This window comes from Benincasa hispida, chromosome 12 (assembly GCF_027475165.1).
Source record: "Benincasa hispida cultivar pf3 chromosome 12, pf3_genome.v1.1, whole genome shotgun sequence".
NCBI classification, from domain to species: Eukaryota; Viridiplantae; Streptophyta; class Magnoliopsida; order Cucurbitales; family Cucurbitaceae; genus Benincasa; species Benincasa hispida.
The window spans coordinates 59,427,422-59,441,197 of record NC_143489.1 but is presented as its reverse complement, the minus strand read 5'-3'; positions in this window follow the sequence as shown (position 1 = coordinate 59,441,197).

The window sequence follows — 13,776 nt, the reverse complement described above, 5'->3', positions numbered from 1 at the left end:
ATCAACTGGATGCGCAAACAAAAATCATAAAACCATGAATCTGTTCCAAAAGTAGAAAAGGTTCAATTTCAATTTTAGTTAGTGAGAGTTTGATAATTAATCTCTTGAGAACACGACATCATGACAATTTATTAGATGGAAGAATCTTCTAGTTCTTCAATGGATGCCAATGTATATTTTCAACAATTATTTTCACTATCGACCCAAAATGAGTCATCATGTCAAAGGAAAATATATTGAGATCAATGAACTTCAGGTTCATTGTTGCATATATTTCAACTACACAAATATGTGTAGTTACAATAAAAAGGAAAAATATAACTTTTCTATATGTACTTCTCATAGAAGATAATAGATATAGTATATAAATATTATATATTATTCTTATTATCAATCTTTCTAAATCATATCTATTACATCGTATACCTTCCAAATTTACTAAACTTCTCTTTGATTTACAAGAGAATAAAGTATATCATATTTGATTTACAAGAGAATAAAGTCAATTTTAATCATTTGGCAAAATATTTTTTTCTTTTTCAAAATCTTTAATCAAGTCTACAAGACTTTTTATCATATTTGATTTTTTGCTTCAAGCATTTGAATTTTTGAAAACATATCGTCTACTTTTAAGTGTAATATGCATAAATATACTATATGCAAAACATAAATATTATTTCTTCTTAGTCTCTTCAAGAGATTTAAATGAAATCAAAATATCTCATATACAAATTTTCAAAAACAATGATAATCTCTTCAGTAGATTCTAAAAAACTTGTAACATAATATCATATTTAGGGGTTAAGTTATGATCTCTTCAAGAGATTCAAATAAATTCTCAAAGTTTGCTTCCACACATCGTTTCTTTTTCATTAATAAGGATTTTAATTCTTATTCTACGGCAGATACAAGATTATTGTCTCTTTTGCATCACATTTGATAAATGAAATTTTCCTTCAAGCCATTATATTTGCGTGTAGTTTTAATAGAATAATTACTTCTTCCTTTATTAACATGACTTCGACCTCAATGATTAAATATTGGAACATTCACTTCAAGGAGTGATATTATATTATTGGTCAAAATTCATTATTTTTCATAGAAACATCTGCTTGTATGTTTTATTCAACCTCAAGAGATATTAGATAAATATTCATCACAATGTTTCAAACTTTCTTTCTCAAACTGCTAATACAAGAGCATAACATGTTTGATATATGCTCATTAGTTTGTAAGCATTTATTAATTTAAAATATATGCAATTACATGTGCATGGCAAAAACAATGAACACTAATTGATTTATGCAGCTTGTGTATTAAATCAAAATTAGCTTTAGGAAGAGTAATTAGTTATTATGCATAACTTTCAAACTTTGCCATAAAGGAATTCAATCAAATACATATGCATATATATATATATATATACATACATACACATATATATACATGTATGCACATATGTATGTATGTATACATGTATGTACATATGTATGTATGTATACATGTATGCATGCATGTATGTATGTATGTATGTATAAATTTCAAAAGCTCACAAATTTATTCGTACAAGAATAATTTAAATATTCACAATCAAATAAATTTCAATTCTAGCATAGCAAACAAAATTGACTAATTCAACTCTATGATAATTCTCAGGTAGAGGTGTTTCCTTATGATCAACTTAAATACGTCAGTCTAGCTAAAACAATCCTTAGACAGAGTTTTTGATTCATTAATCTTTTAGTTAAGAGTTAATTAATAGATTAATAAAACTAAGTGCATTGTTGACCTTATTAAAATAAATTCACTTTAAGAAATAATCTTTAATATCTTGAATCTCTGCAAATAAAACTAAAGATAATTTTGAATATTATTCTCATATTTGAAAGATAAAATAATAACTTTAGAAGAGAATTTTAACGAATAAAAGATAAAATTATTATGAGAGAATTTTACCATTATTTAAAAGACACTCAAATTTTATCTAGAAGTATGCAATCCAATTAAGAAAATAAATATCCTAATTTAATTTTTCATTTATAATAATTATATTCAAAGATATAGAAATATGAATTGATTTAGAAAACATCTCAACTAAATCATTCAAAAATAAGAATTATACTTAAAAATAAGATGTATGATTTGTTGTCTATGATAAATTTTAATCTAAATGATATATTTTATACAACAATTTTAAATATACACATAAAACTATATAGCACATTTGACATATCCATAAAAAATTTAGCTAAAAGTTTAAGTCAATAAATATTTTGTATTTCTTGTTTTCAATATCCTTTCTATTTTGGATGACTCAAAATAAGGTATTTGAGTTTCTCTAACCTAAATTTTATTACTCAACAATTTAACTTTTACTCATAACTCATGAAATACTCATCATCAGCGCAAAAAAATTGTGATGAAGACCTATGCACATATACAGTGTGTGAATATGATTAAAAAGTCTGAATTTTTAGAGAGTGGAGTTTGGAGTCCAACAAATATATGTCTGGAAAAATTCAATATGCTTGAGAAACGTGGAGACAAACAATAATCTAATTCACTTAAATACAGAGTAATTAATAGTTGTAAAAGATTTTTCTTCAATTTCATACTAAGCCAACAAAGAATGCAAAGTCCCAAATAAGCCAACAAAGGATGTAAACCCAAATTGCAAATAAGGCTTAAAAAAACTCACAAATGCTTCAAGCCACTACTGAAGATTTTAGTTTTAATGCTCACATAAAACTTTGTTTGAGTTTTACAATTTGATTAGATCAAATGTAAAAACTAATATTAAATATATTTTAACAATCAATTTTCAAACACATAAATTACATATATGATAAGGTAGAATACTCACATTCTTTGAACTTTAGTTTTAAATACCTTGAATATATGTAGATAATTCAAGTGGGTCTTTAACGTTCTTGGTGTTCTAGTGAACCAACTCTAACCTCTACAAACATCTCAGTGGTAGAAACTCGAGCTGATAATGTGTGATGAAACAAGAACAATATAAACAACAAAATAACAATGAAAGTAAGACGAGAGAAAAATAGAAGAGAAGAAGTAAAGAGCTAATGTTGAACTTAATTGTGGTGTGTCTTACAAAAGCACCATATACCACTATTTGTAAGACATGGAATGGTATATGTTACAACATAGAATTCAATTGGAGGTTTATAATATTTGACAACCTATGTAGGTTATGGATATCTACACTAGATAATATATTAATAAAATCAACATTATCACCTACTATGCCACAAAGAGAACATTAAAACAAATATATCATTTGTAGCATTAGAAATGAAAGGATTGTACCAATTTTTAGCAAATCACAAATGGGGATTCAATAAAATATCAATTCTATACATACTCCCCCTATAAAAAAGAAATTTAACAACTCTTCCATGCAACATTATAAAGCATACTTTTAAACATAAGACAAACACTATGCATCAAAATGATTTTCATTCAACAATATAAGCCATAGAAAATGTATAGCTCATGCTCAAAATGCATTTTAATAAAATTTTAACCTATTTCAACCTAGAGCATAACACAACATATATCTTAATCACAATTACAATCTTTTGCAAAACTCAATATCCTTTTTCTCAATAATTTCTAAGGAAAACACAAGGATAGAGTAGTCATTTAAATGACCAAAGAGTCAAATATTAAGCAATAAAGAGCCAAATAGATAGATATACAATCATTTTTCATGGCATTAAATCCAATGAACAATATCTCAAGATCTCAAATTCTAACCAATCAACCAAAAGAATAATGGGTCTTTTTAAATATACAAAGATATTTTTAAGATTTTTCTATTTATAAGAATTTTCCAAGAATTATCTCAATAATTCAATAATTAAAGGTTACCATCTATGCTACATTTATTTTCTTAGATTCAAGCAAGCCAAGGTGTTCAAATTTGATCAATTCTTTATTTGAAGTCCAAGCAATAATTGCTTCTTGAATCGTATTTACAAAGAAAGTTCAACCAAAATATTTTCGTATTCATTTCTTTGGTCCTTCATTAGTGAGCAAGGATTTTGAAATCCATTTCAAATTAGTTCTAATATTACTAACGTTCACTTTTGGCAAATAACAAGTTTGATATTTATGACCAACTTTGCCACAAGAATAACATACAACATTAGGCAAGAATTTCTTTTGCACAAAGTTATTTTGCACCTTATTTTTATTCAAGAAATTCTTGTTGGGAGCATTTTTCAATTTAAAACAATTTGGTCTAATATGTCCTTTAACTCCACAATAATGACATGTAGATACAAAATTTGATTTTACATGCAAATCTCGAGCATTTTCATGTCTTAGGCACCAACTTAGCACTATTCATGCACATAGTATTGGCATGGGAATGTTTAGATACAAACTTTTATTTTTCAATCATAGGCCTAGTTTTTTCATGCTCATTCACAAAATTCGCATTATGGACACATTTTGATCTAGCATGAAATTGTTCAGGTACAAATTTTGAATTTCATGAGTATATCTAATTTTTCGTGCTTTGACACAAATTTAGTTTCAATAAAATTAAGTAGGTAAAACAGTTTTAGATATAGAAGAGGTGGCCTTAATAAAAGTAACTTGGAACTAGAAGAACAATTTTCATTCACATCATCTAGTTTCTTTCTATCATTACAAGATTACCCAAGTCAATAATTTTGTCCAATTTTTGTGCACCTATAGTCAATTTCTTTATAGAATCTTTTGCAATTTCAAGCTCTTTATTAGCGAATAATTATTTTTCTCTAAGAACATGTAAAATATCATTTTTCTCATGAATATCACATTCAAGAAATTTAATTTTATCCATTAAAGAAGTTTTCTCTTTTTCTAATTCTATATTGCTAGTTTTCAAATCAATAATTTTATTATTCAAACTAGCAATTTCATCATTTAATTCCAAAGAACAATATCTAATTTTCTCATTTGCATTCCCCAAATCATTCAAATCAATTTTTATTTTACTTGACAAGGATCTAAATTCTTCATTTTCAACTTCAAGAAATTTAATCTTATCTATCAAAACACATTTCTCATCATCACAAAATTTATTATCATGCAAAATATCATTAGTACTCTCTTTTTCAAACAATCATTTTCATTTATCAAGATTTATTTTCATTAGATAATGTCTTAAACTTCTTTAATAGTTTTAGATATTTAGAGCTAATTTTTTTCTAAATCACGTTGCATACTTTCACATGCATCATGTAGCTCAATCATAAGAAAGGGATTGTGACTTAATTACCTCATCTTTATTGGTCTCATCACCGAAGTCATTCTTCAAATGGGTCATCAAGCACAAGGAGGACTTATCACATTTTTCGTTTTTCACTTCATGAAACTTTTCTTGATTATCAAAATTATAATTCTCATTCACATAAAATAAATCATTAGTACTACAAGGAGAATTTTCTACATAATACATATTATCAAGAAAGTTCCAAATATCATATGTATATTCAAAATGTAAGATTTTATCACATATTTGTCTATCTAATGCACAATATATGATGTTTGTAGCTTTGACATTAGAAGTAACTCACAATCCAATTGCAATTTTGACAAATCATGCTCACAAACATATACAATATTAAAATCTATAGCAAGCAAAAAAGTTTTCATTCTATTTTGCCAAACATTATAATTTTATTGCCATTCAAGAATGGAGGTCTATCAACACAATGATCTAAAGTTGTCATAGCTCTAACAATTAAGCTTGTCAAATAATTTTTCAAAAAAATAAGTTACTCAAGTACCAAAATACTATTTGAAAAATAATTTTATTAAAAACGCAGCCTCTTTAATACTAATTGTTGGAGTAAATAATTCCACCCATAAGTATCAAATAGAGAAATTGCATTGTATGACAAATATATTTTAAAAAACCAAAACCATGACTTTAACTTTTATGTGATTGCCATTGCAGGTGTGGCAATTACATAGCAATCATATAACAATCACATAGAAATCAGATAGCAATCACAAAACAATCGCATAGAAATCAGATAGAAATCAAATTTCAAGCGGAAGTTTTTTTTACATGTTTGCAAAAATGCAAAATTTAGGGACATGCACCCAATTTTCAATTTTTTTTAATTAAAGTTGCAATTGCCCCATGAAATAACTTTGGATAAAAAAAATTTGATTAAAAAAAACAAGAGCGGCCTCACTTTGAAATCAATTGTGGATTGGCAAGCCTAGAGGGGAGTGAATAGAGTTTAATAAAACTAGTTAAAAAAATTTCTCTAGTGTGGGCCCAGTCAAACATATTAACAAACTTTTTGTTAGAAAATAATTTAATTTTAAGCATATAATATCAACCCAAAATAATCAAGAGATTGACCTAAAAACAAATTCAAGAACAAATTGTAGCAACTAATTTTATGCAATGAAATATATTAACAAATTAATTGCAAAATTAAAATAGGAGAGATAGAGAAATTGACGCCGATAATTTTATTGTGATTCGACAAAACCGGCCTACATCCATTTTTCAAGCTCCTCTTGGGTACTTCATTAGAATTATTTGACTCTTTCCACGGTTTAGAGTTGAATCGCTACAAGTTCTTTTTCCGGGAGAAAGAAAAAACTTATCCTTTCCACGGTTGAGGATCAAACCGTTACAACAACTTTTTTTCTGGGATCAAGAACAACCGTTACAAAAGTTTGGAAAAATTAAAGAGCACACTTATAACTCTCTCAATAGAATGGATTTACAAGTTTTGAACTCACAACAAATTAATCCTCACAATACATAGACCTCTCTCAAGAATAAGATGAAAGGAAGAAAATTGAAGCTTGAAGAGAGAGCAACAATGATGGCTTGAAGAGTTATGGAGGATTGAAAATTAATAAAAGTTGTTTTAATTTTGGAGAAGATGAAAAGTTTAAAAAGAGAGGGAAAAAGTAAAAATCAAATTCATTTTGGGCCTTTAGATCTAGAAAAAGAAAAATCAATGGTGGGAATTTTTACTTTTTGAATCAAGTCCCCGTTAGACACAAACAAAATAGTATTAAATTATTTTTCTTTTCAAATTCATTTCTTTTTTAAAAACCCAACAAAAAGTAAAAACTCATTAGGTGTCCAAAACTAATAGTTAGACACAAACATAAAATAATATTAAATCTATTTCCTTTTAAATTGATTTTTTTAAAACCACTCCAAAAATAAAAAATCCACCATGTGTCATTTCTTGTATGCTCCAACTGGCACCTTTCAACGGCCCCATTTTGATTTTTTTTGGAAAAAAAAAAAAGCAATCACATCATCAACTCAAGATTTTTCCATTAATCTTGTTTAAGCTATATCTTATTTATTTGAGCTCTGATTTGAGTGATTCAAATTGCGTTGAAATCTCCATTCTGAACTCTAGTTATAGACTATTCAAAATACTAAAATTGTTAGTTAATAAATTCAGGTTTGTTATAATCAAATATTAATTAATTAATTAAAATTAATTAATTTGAGATTAAGGGAAGCCAACATTTCTATCCCTATACTAACTTTAATCTTGAAGTTAATTTGCTATTAGATTTTATTACTTGAAATTAATTGAAATTTTCTTTCTTGAAGTTAATTGTTTATTTTTATTTATTTTGATTGGTAGCTTTAACTTTATATATTTATTATCAATCTTGTAATAAAAAATCAAATAGGGTACTTTAAAATATTATTATTAATTTTTTGTTAATTTTGGATTAAATTTATTATTTAAATTATTTGTTAAAAAAAAGTTTGTTAATTTATTTAATTAGCCCACATTAGAAAAAAAATCATTAATTTTAAATAAACCTTTAGAATCGATATTTTTTGTTGAATGAGAAATTTTGGACCAATCACAAGTTGCCACGTCATTTACGAAATTAATGATAAAATTCCAAATCATTAAATTTGGGTTCAATTAGGAGTTGACATATGTCCCAAATTGAAGACAAATTTCGATGACGCCACGTGGTTTTATCATGATCGTTGAATCAATAAGATTAATTTGGCCCAATTTGATATTATTATTTGGGTCAAAGTCCAACTAAGTCCAAAAATAGGTTGAATTTGACCCAAATGTGCCTAAATTCAATTAATTGGGCCCAAAGGCCAGACACATGGACCAACCAAACAAGTCCAACTAATTAGGCCTAAAGGCTAGGCCTATGGATCAACCAAGCCCAAGCCCAACTGTGAACTCTATAAATAGAGAAGCTCCCCTCATTTGGAGAGGTCAGCAATTCTACACTCCAAAGAGCATAGAGGGAATTCTCTACAATTAGAAGACTCCTTGACTCCTGAAGCTGACCACGCTTGAAACTGAAGTCCTTTGAAGACACAAGCATTCTAAAGGCTGAAAAAGATACAAGCATTCTGAACACGCTTGAAAACTGAAGTCTTTTGAAGATACAAACATTCTTCTAAGACTTGAAGCTCAAGAACACCCACATGCCCTACTTCTATACATCAAGCATACGCATTCAACCGAGAGAAAATCAGAGGATCAAGCACTAGAGATCGAACCATATCGCATCAAATCAACATCAACATCAACACCAATGTAAGTTTGACTCCACGAAACAAGTTTCTCCATAAGCCTCATGTGAATACTAATCCTCCAAGAAGATCAACAAGCCCAAAAGCTGATCATCCAAGGAGATCAACAAGCCCAAAGGTCGATCACCCAAGGAGATCAACAAGCCCAAATGCCGATCACCCAAGGAGATCAACAAGCCCAAAGGACGATTGTTCAAGAAGATCAACAAGCCCAAAGGCCGATTGTTCAAGAAGATCAACCACTTAAATATTATAATTTATTTTGAAAGCATCAAAATACTATGTATTAGAGATTGTACTCACTTTCCACAAGATTAATGCAAATACAAAGTTCAAGTTCCATGAAATAAATTTCTCTTGAAATCTCCTATGAACAAATTGGCACACCCCGTGGGACCTCTCTACCTTTTATCTCTCTCTCGTCATCCGAGTCAACAAATCTACAAATGGTACTAAAGAAAATTGCATCCAAAGCTACCATCGCAAGCAACACTTATATAAGTTCTGTCATCACGGAGGAAATTTGGGACCAGCTGATGGAATTTCCTAAAGGCGGGATCGTCATCAGAGAAAATCTTTTGTTTGAAAACTATGCTTCTGCTACTATTCTATTAGAGAAAGAATCACATTTTGATGTAGTGTTTATCATGATGACTGACGTAACGACTGAGTCGATCATGGCAAAGATGGAGGTAAAGATAAATCTCCTAATGAAGGCTATAGAGGAGCGAGATCATGAAATCGTTGTTTTAAGAGATCAGATACAGGCTCGAGATACTGCTGAATCAAGTCAATCTCCAGGTACAAAATCCAATGACAAAGGAAAGATTGTCTTGCAGGAAAGTCAGCCACCACAATCCACCTCTGTTGCCTCCCTGTCAGTTCAACAACTCCAGGATATGATCACAAACTCCATAAAAGCTCAGTACAGAGGATCGTTGCAAACTTCCTTTATGTACTCTAAGCCATACACCAAGAGAATCGACAACCTGAGAATGCCAGCTGGGTATCAACCTCCAAAGTTCCAGCAGTTCGATGGAAAGGGCAATCCAAAACAACATGTTGCACACTTCATTGAAACCTGCGAAAATGCAGGAACCAGAGGAGACCAGCTAGTCAAGCAGTTCGTCTATACCTTGAAAGGAAATGCTTTCGATTGGTATACTGATTTGGAGCCAGAAGTGATTGATAGTTGGGAATAGCTAGAAAAAGAGTTTCTGAACCGCTTCTACAGTACAAGGCGCACTGTTAGCATGATGGAGCTGATGAACACTAAACAGTAGAAGGGAGAGACAGTCATCGATTACATCAACCAATGGAGAGCTTTAAGTCTGGATTGCAAAGATAGACTCACTGAATTATCTGCAGTGGAGATGTGCACTCAAAGCATGCACTGGGAGCTTCTCTACATCCTACAAGGGATAAAACCTCGTACATTTGAGGAGCTGGTAACACGCGCTCATGATATGGAGCTGAGCATTGCCAATAGGGGAATTAAAGATTTCCTAGTCCCTGAAGGGATAAAAAATAAAAATGAAGCCAAGGGCACTGAAAGATCATGAATAATTCCACAAAAGAATCTATGGTCGTTCATGTGACCTCACTGAAATTTTCCTCCAAAGGAAATCAAACAAAATTTGAAAGAAGGCACAACGAGAGCGAGAAGCGTCGACCAACACTTAAAGAAAGACAAGAGAAGGTTTATCTATTCCCTGACTCTGATGTGGCAGATATGTTGGAGCAACTACTAAAGAGCAACTTATCCAGCTGCGGGAATGCAAGCGACCGGAACAAGAAGGAAATATAGATGATCCTAACTACTGCAACTATCATCGGGTCATTAGTCACCCAGTTGAAAGGTGCTTCATGCTGAAGGAAAGAATTCTGAATTTGGCTCGTGAAAAGAAGATTGAGTTAGATTTGGATGAAGTAGCTCAAACAAATCATGCTACAGTAATGGCAACTTCAAGTGTTCCAACACTGTCTGAGTCTCATGCTCAAAGACAAAGCCTGATCCAGTTCGGAGCCTTCGAGCCTATAGTTGTTTGGTTCCAGCAAGAGATTCAAACACAAATTCCAAAAAGAAAGATTAGCTCGTTGAAGATGACAACGAAGGGTGGATAGTTGTGACTCGTTGAAAAATAAGACAGTAAAACTCCACCCAAAAAAAGTCGTGTTCCTATCGAAGCTATAGAAGAAGAAAGAAGACTCATAAAAAGAAAGGAAAAAAGATGATATGGAAGCCTAAGCCTACTAAGAAAGAAGACAAGGATTTCCCTCAATTCCGACAGCCGGCAACTTCGGCAGAATTTCTCCCAAGAAGCTTTCTCAATAATCATCCAGAGAAAGTATCAGAAGTTATTGCATGTCACACTATCGGCATAGTGGAAGTCGACAACAATCATGTGACTATTGAAGAAGTCAACGACTCAGAAGAAATGAAGTAAAGAACTTCTGTCTTCGATCGTATTAAGTTTTTAAGTGCTCGATCTTCAGTCTTTCAAAGATTGAGTATGGCCACGGTAAGAGAAGAAGACCAATGTCCAACGACTACTTCTGCTCGAACTTCAGCCTTCAAAAGGCTAAGTATATCCACATCAAAGAAAGATCAACCTTCAACATCTGCTTTTGATCGTCTCAAGACAACAAGTGATTAACGTAAAGGAAGGATGAAAATCTTGAAGCCAACGTCATTCCATGAAGAAAACATCGACAAAAATATTCACAGTCGTGTCCCTTCACGCATGAAGAGGAAATTTTCTGTTGACATAAGTACAGAAGGTTCCTTGATAGTGAAGCCAAAACTCATCATATTGACGAATCCTATAAATGAAGAGGATGATCAAAACCATGATGAAATAAGAGCTTCTGAAGTTTAAATGAAGAAACTCCTCATCGCAAAAGCCTAAATGCATGATGCTTCTGGCCTGCATGAGCTTAAAATGTGAACGGCCCCCCAAAAAAAAATCTTTGTACGAACTATGTTACAATTTGATCCCTATCATTATAAAGGGTATGTAGGCAATTTTAAGAAATTTAAGTTCAGTCGCACATAAAAAAAAAAAATCTTTTTGAACTACATTATGACTTGATCCCTATCATTATAAAGGGTATGAAGGCAGCTTGAAAGAAACTTCAAGTTCAGTCCATTTAAAAAAAAAAACTTGAACCACGTCATGATTTGATCCCTTTTTTAAAGGTACGAAGGAAACTTTAAGAAATTTAAGTTTAGTCCATCAGAAAAGGTACCACAACCACCTAAGTATGATACTACAAGATTGATGTTAATCATCCCCGTTAAAGAATGACACTCCAGATTAAATATGTTCATCCCTATTGGGGGCAACATAATGGATGGAAGATGTTCATCCCTTGTAAGGAGTCAGCACAGTAAATAAAAGGCACACACTTGGAATGCGCTTCACTTCCTCTTTAAAATCAAACTTAGATACTCCTCCATCTTCAAGTTTAAAGGCTTCGTCAATGCTTTTCAATCTTTAGGTTCAGAGGCTTATCGATGCTCCTCCATCTTCAAGTTTAGAGGCTTCATGATGCTTCATCTTCATGCTCAAAGTTGCGAAGTCGAGCTCAATGTAAAGATTCATCGATGCTTCATCAAACTCAAGTGCGAAGGATTTGTCAATGCTTCAAGCTCAAATACGGAGGATTCACTGATTCTTCAAGCTCAAGTGTAGAGGATTCGCCGATGCTTCGTCAAACTCAAATACGGAGGATTTTTCGATGCTTTGTCAAACTCAAATGCAAGGATCTCGTCGATGCTTCTCCATCTTAAAGTTCAGAGGCTCCATCAATGTTGTTTCATCTTCAAGTTCAAGATTCGTATACATGGCCACACCTCCATCTTCAAGTTCAAGGTCGGTGTGCATGGCTCCGCTCTATCTTCAAGCTCAAAGGCCGGTGTGCATGGCTCGGCTCCATCTTCAATGACTCGATCTACAAAATCATAATGTAGCTTTGCTTCATCTCCAAAGTTGTGGCATGGCTTCCCTTCATCTCCAAACTAATGGCACGACTTCGCTTCATCTCCAAAGTCATGGTGCGGTTTCGTTTCCTCTCCAAAATGTTGGCGCGGCTTCGCTTCATCTCCAAAGTCATGGTGTGGCTTTGTTTCGTCTCCAAACTGATGGCGCGGTTTTACTTCATCTCCAAATTGATGACGCGGCTTCACTCCATCTCCAAAGTCTTGGTGCGGTTTCGTTTCCTCTCTAAAATGTTGGTATAACTTCACCCCTTCTCTAAAATGGTGGTGTAGCTTCGCTTCCTCTCCAAAAATGTGGGTGTGGTTCCACCTCATATGTGAGATCAAGTTTGGTTTGTCTAGCTCTACCTCATATGCGAGGACAACTCTGGTCTATCCGGCTCCGTCCTATATGCAAGATCGACTTTAGTCAACCTGACTCCACTCAAAAGCTTGATGGCATATTCTTCTCATCTTCAAAGTTTGATGGTATATCCGCCTCATCTTCAATACTCGATGGCATATTTCCCTTATCTTCAAATTTTGATCAAGGAGTAACATAATAAGGTAGACCTTATCAGGATCCTCCCTAGGGTGAAAGCATGGGAGAGTTGTAAGCCTTACAGGGCCCCTCCCATGACGATCAGGATATGCGAACGGTGCTATAGGTAGACCTTATTGGGATCCTCCCTAGGGTGAAAGCATGGAAGAGTTGTAAGCCTTGCAGGGCCCCTCCCATGACAATCAAGATATTCAAATGGTGCTACAAGGTAGACCTTATCAGGATCCTCCCTAGAGTGAAAGCATGGGAGAGTTGTAAGCCTTGCAGGGCCCCTTCCATGAAGATCAGGATATGCGAACAGTACTACAAGGTAGACCTTATCAGGATCCTCCCTAGGGTGAAAGCATGGGAGAGTTGTAAGCTTTGCAGGGCCTCTCCCATGACGATCAGGATATAGGAACGGTGCTACAAGGTAGACCTTATCGGGATCCTCCATAGGGTGAAAGCATGGGAGAGTTGTAAGCCTTGCAGGGCCCTTCCCATGACGATCAGGATATGCGAACTGTGCTACAAGGTAGACCTTATCGAGATCCTCCCTAGGGTGAAAGAACGGGAGAGTTGTAAGTCTTGCAGGGCCCCTCCTATGCCGATCAGGATATGCGAACTGTGCTACAAGGTAGACCTTATCGAGATCCTCCCTAGGGTGAAAGC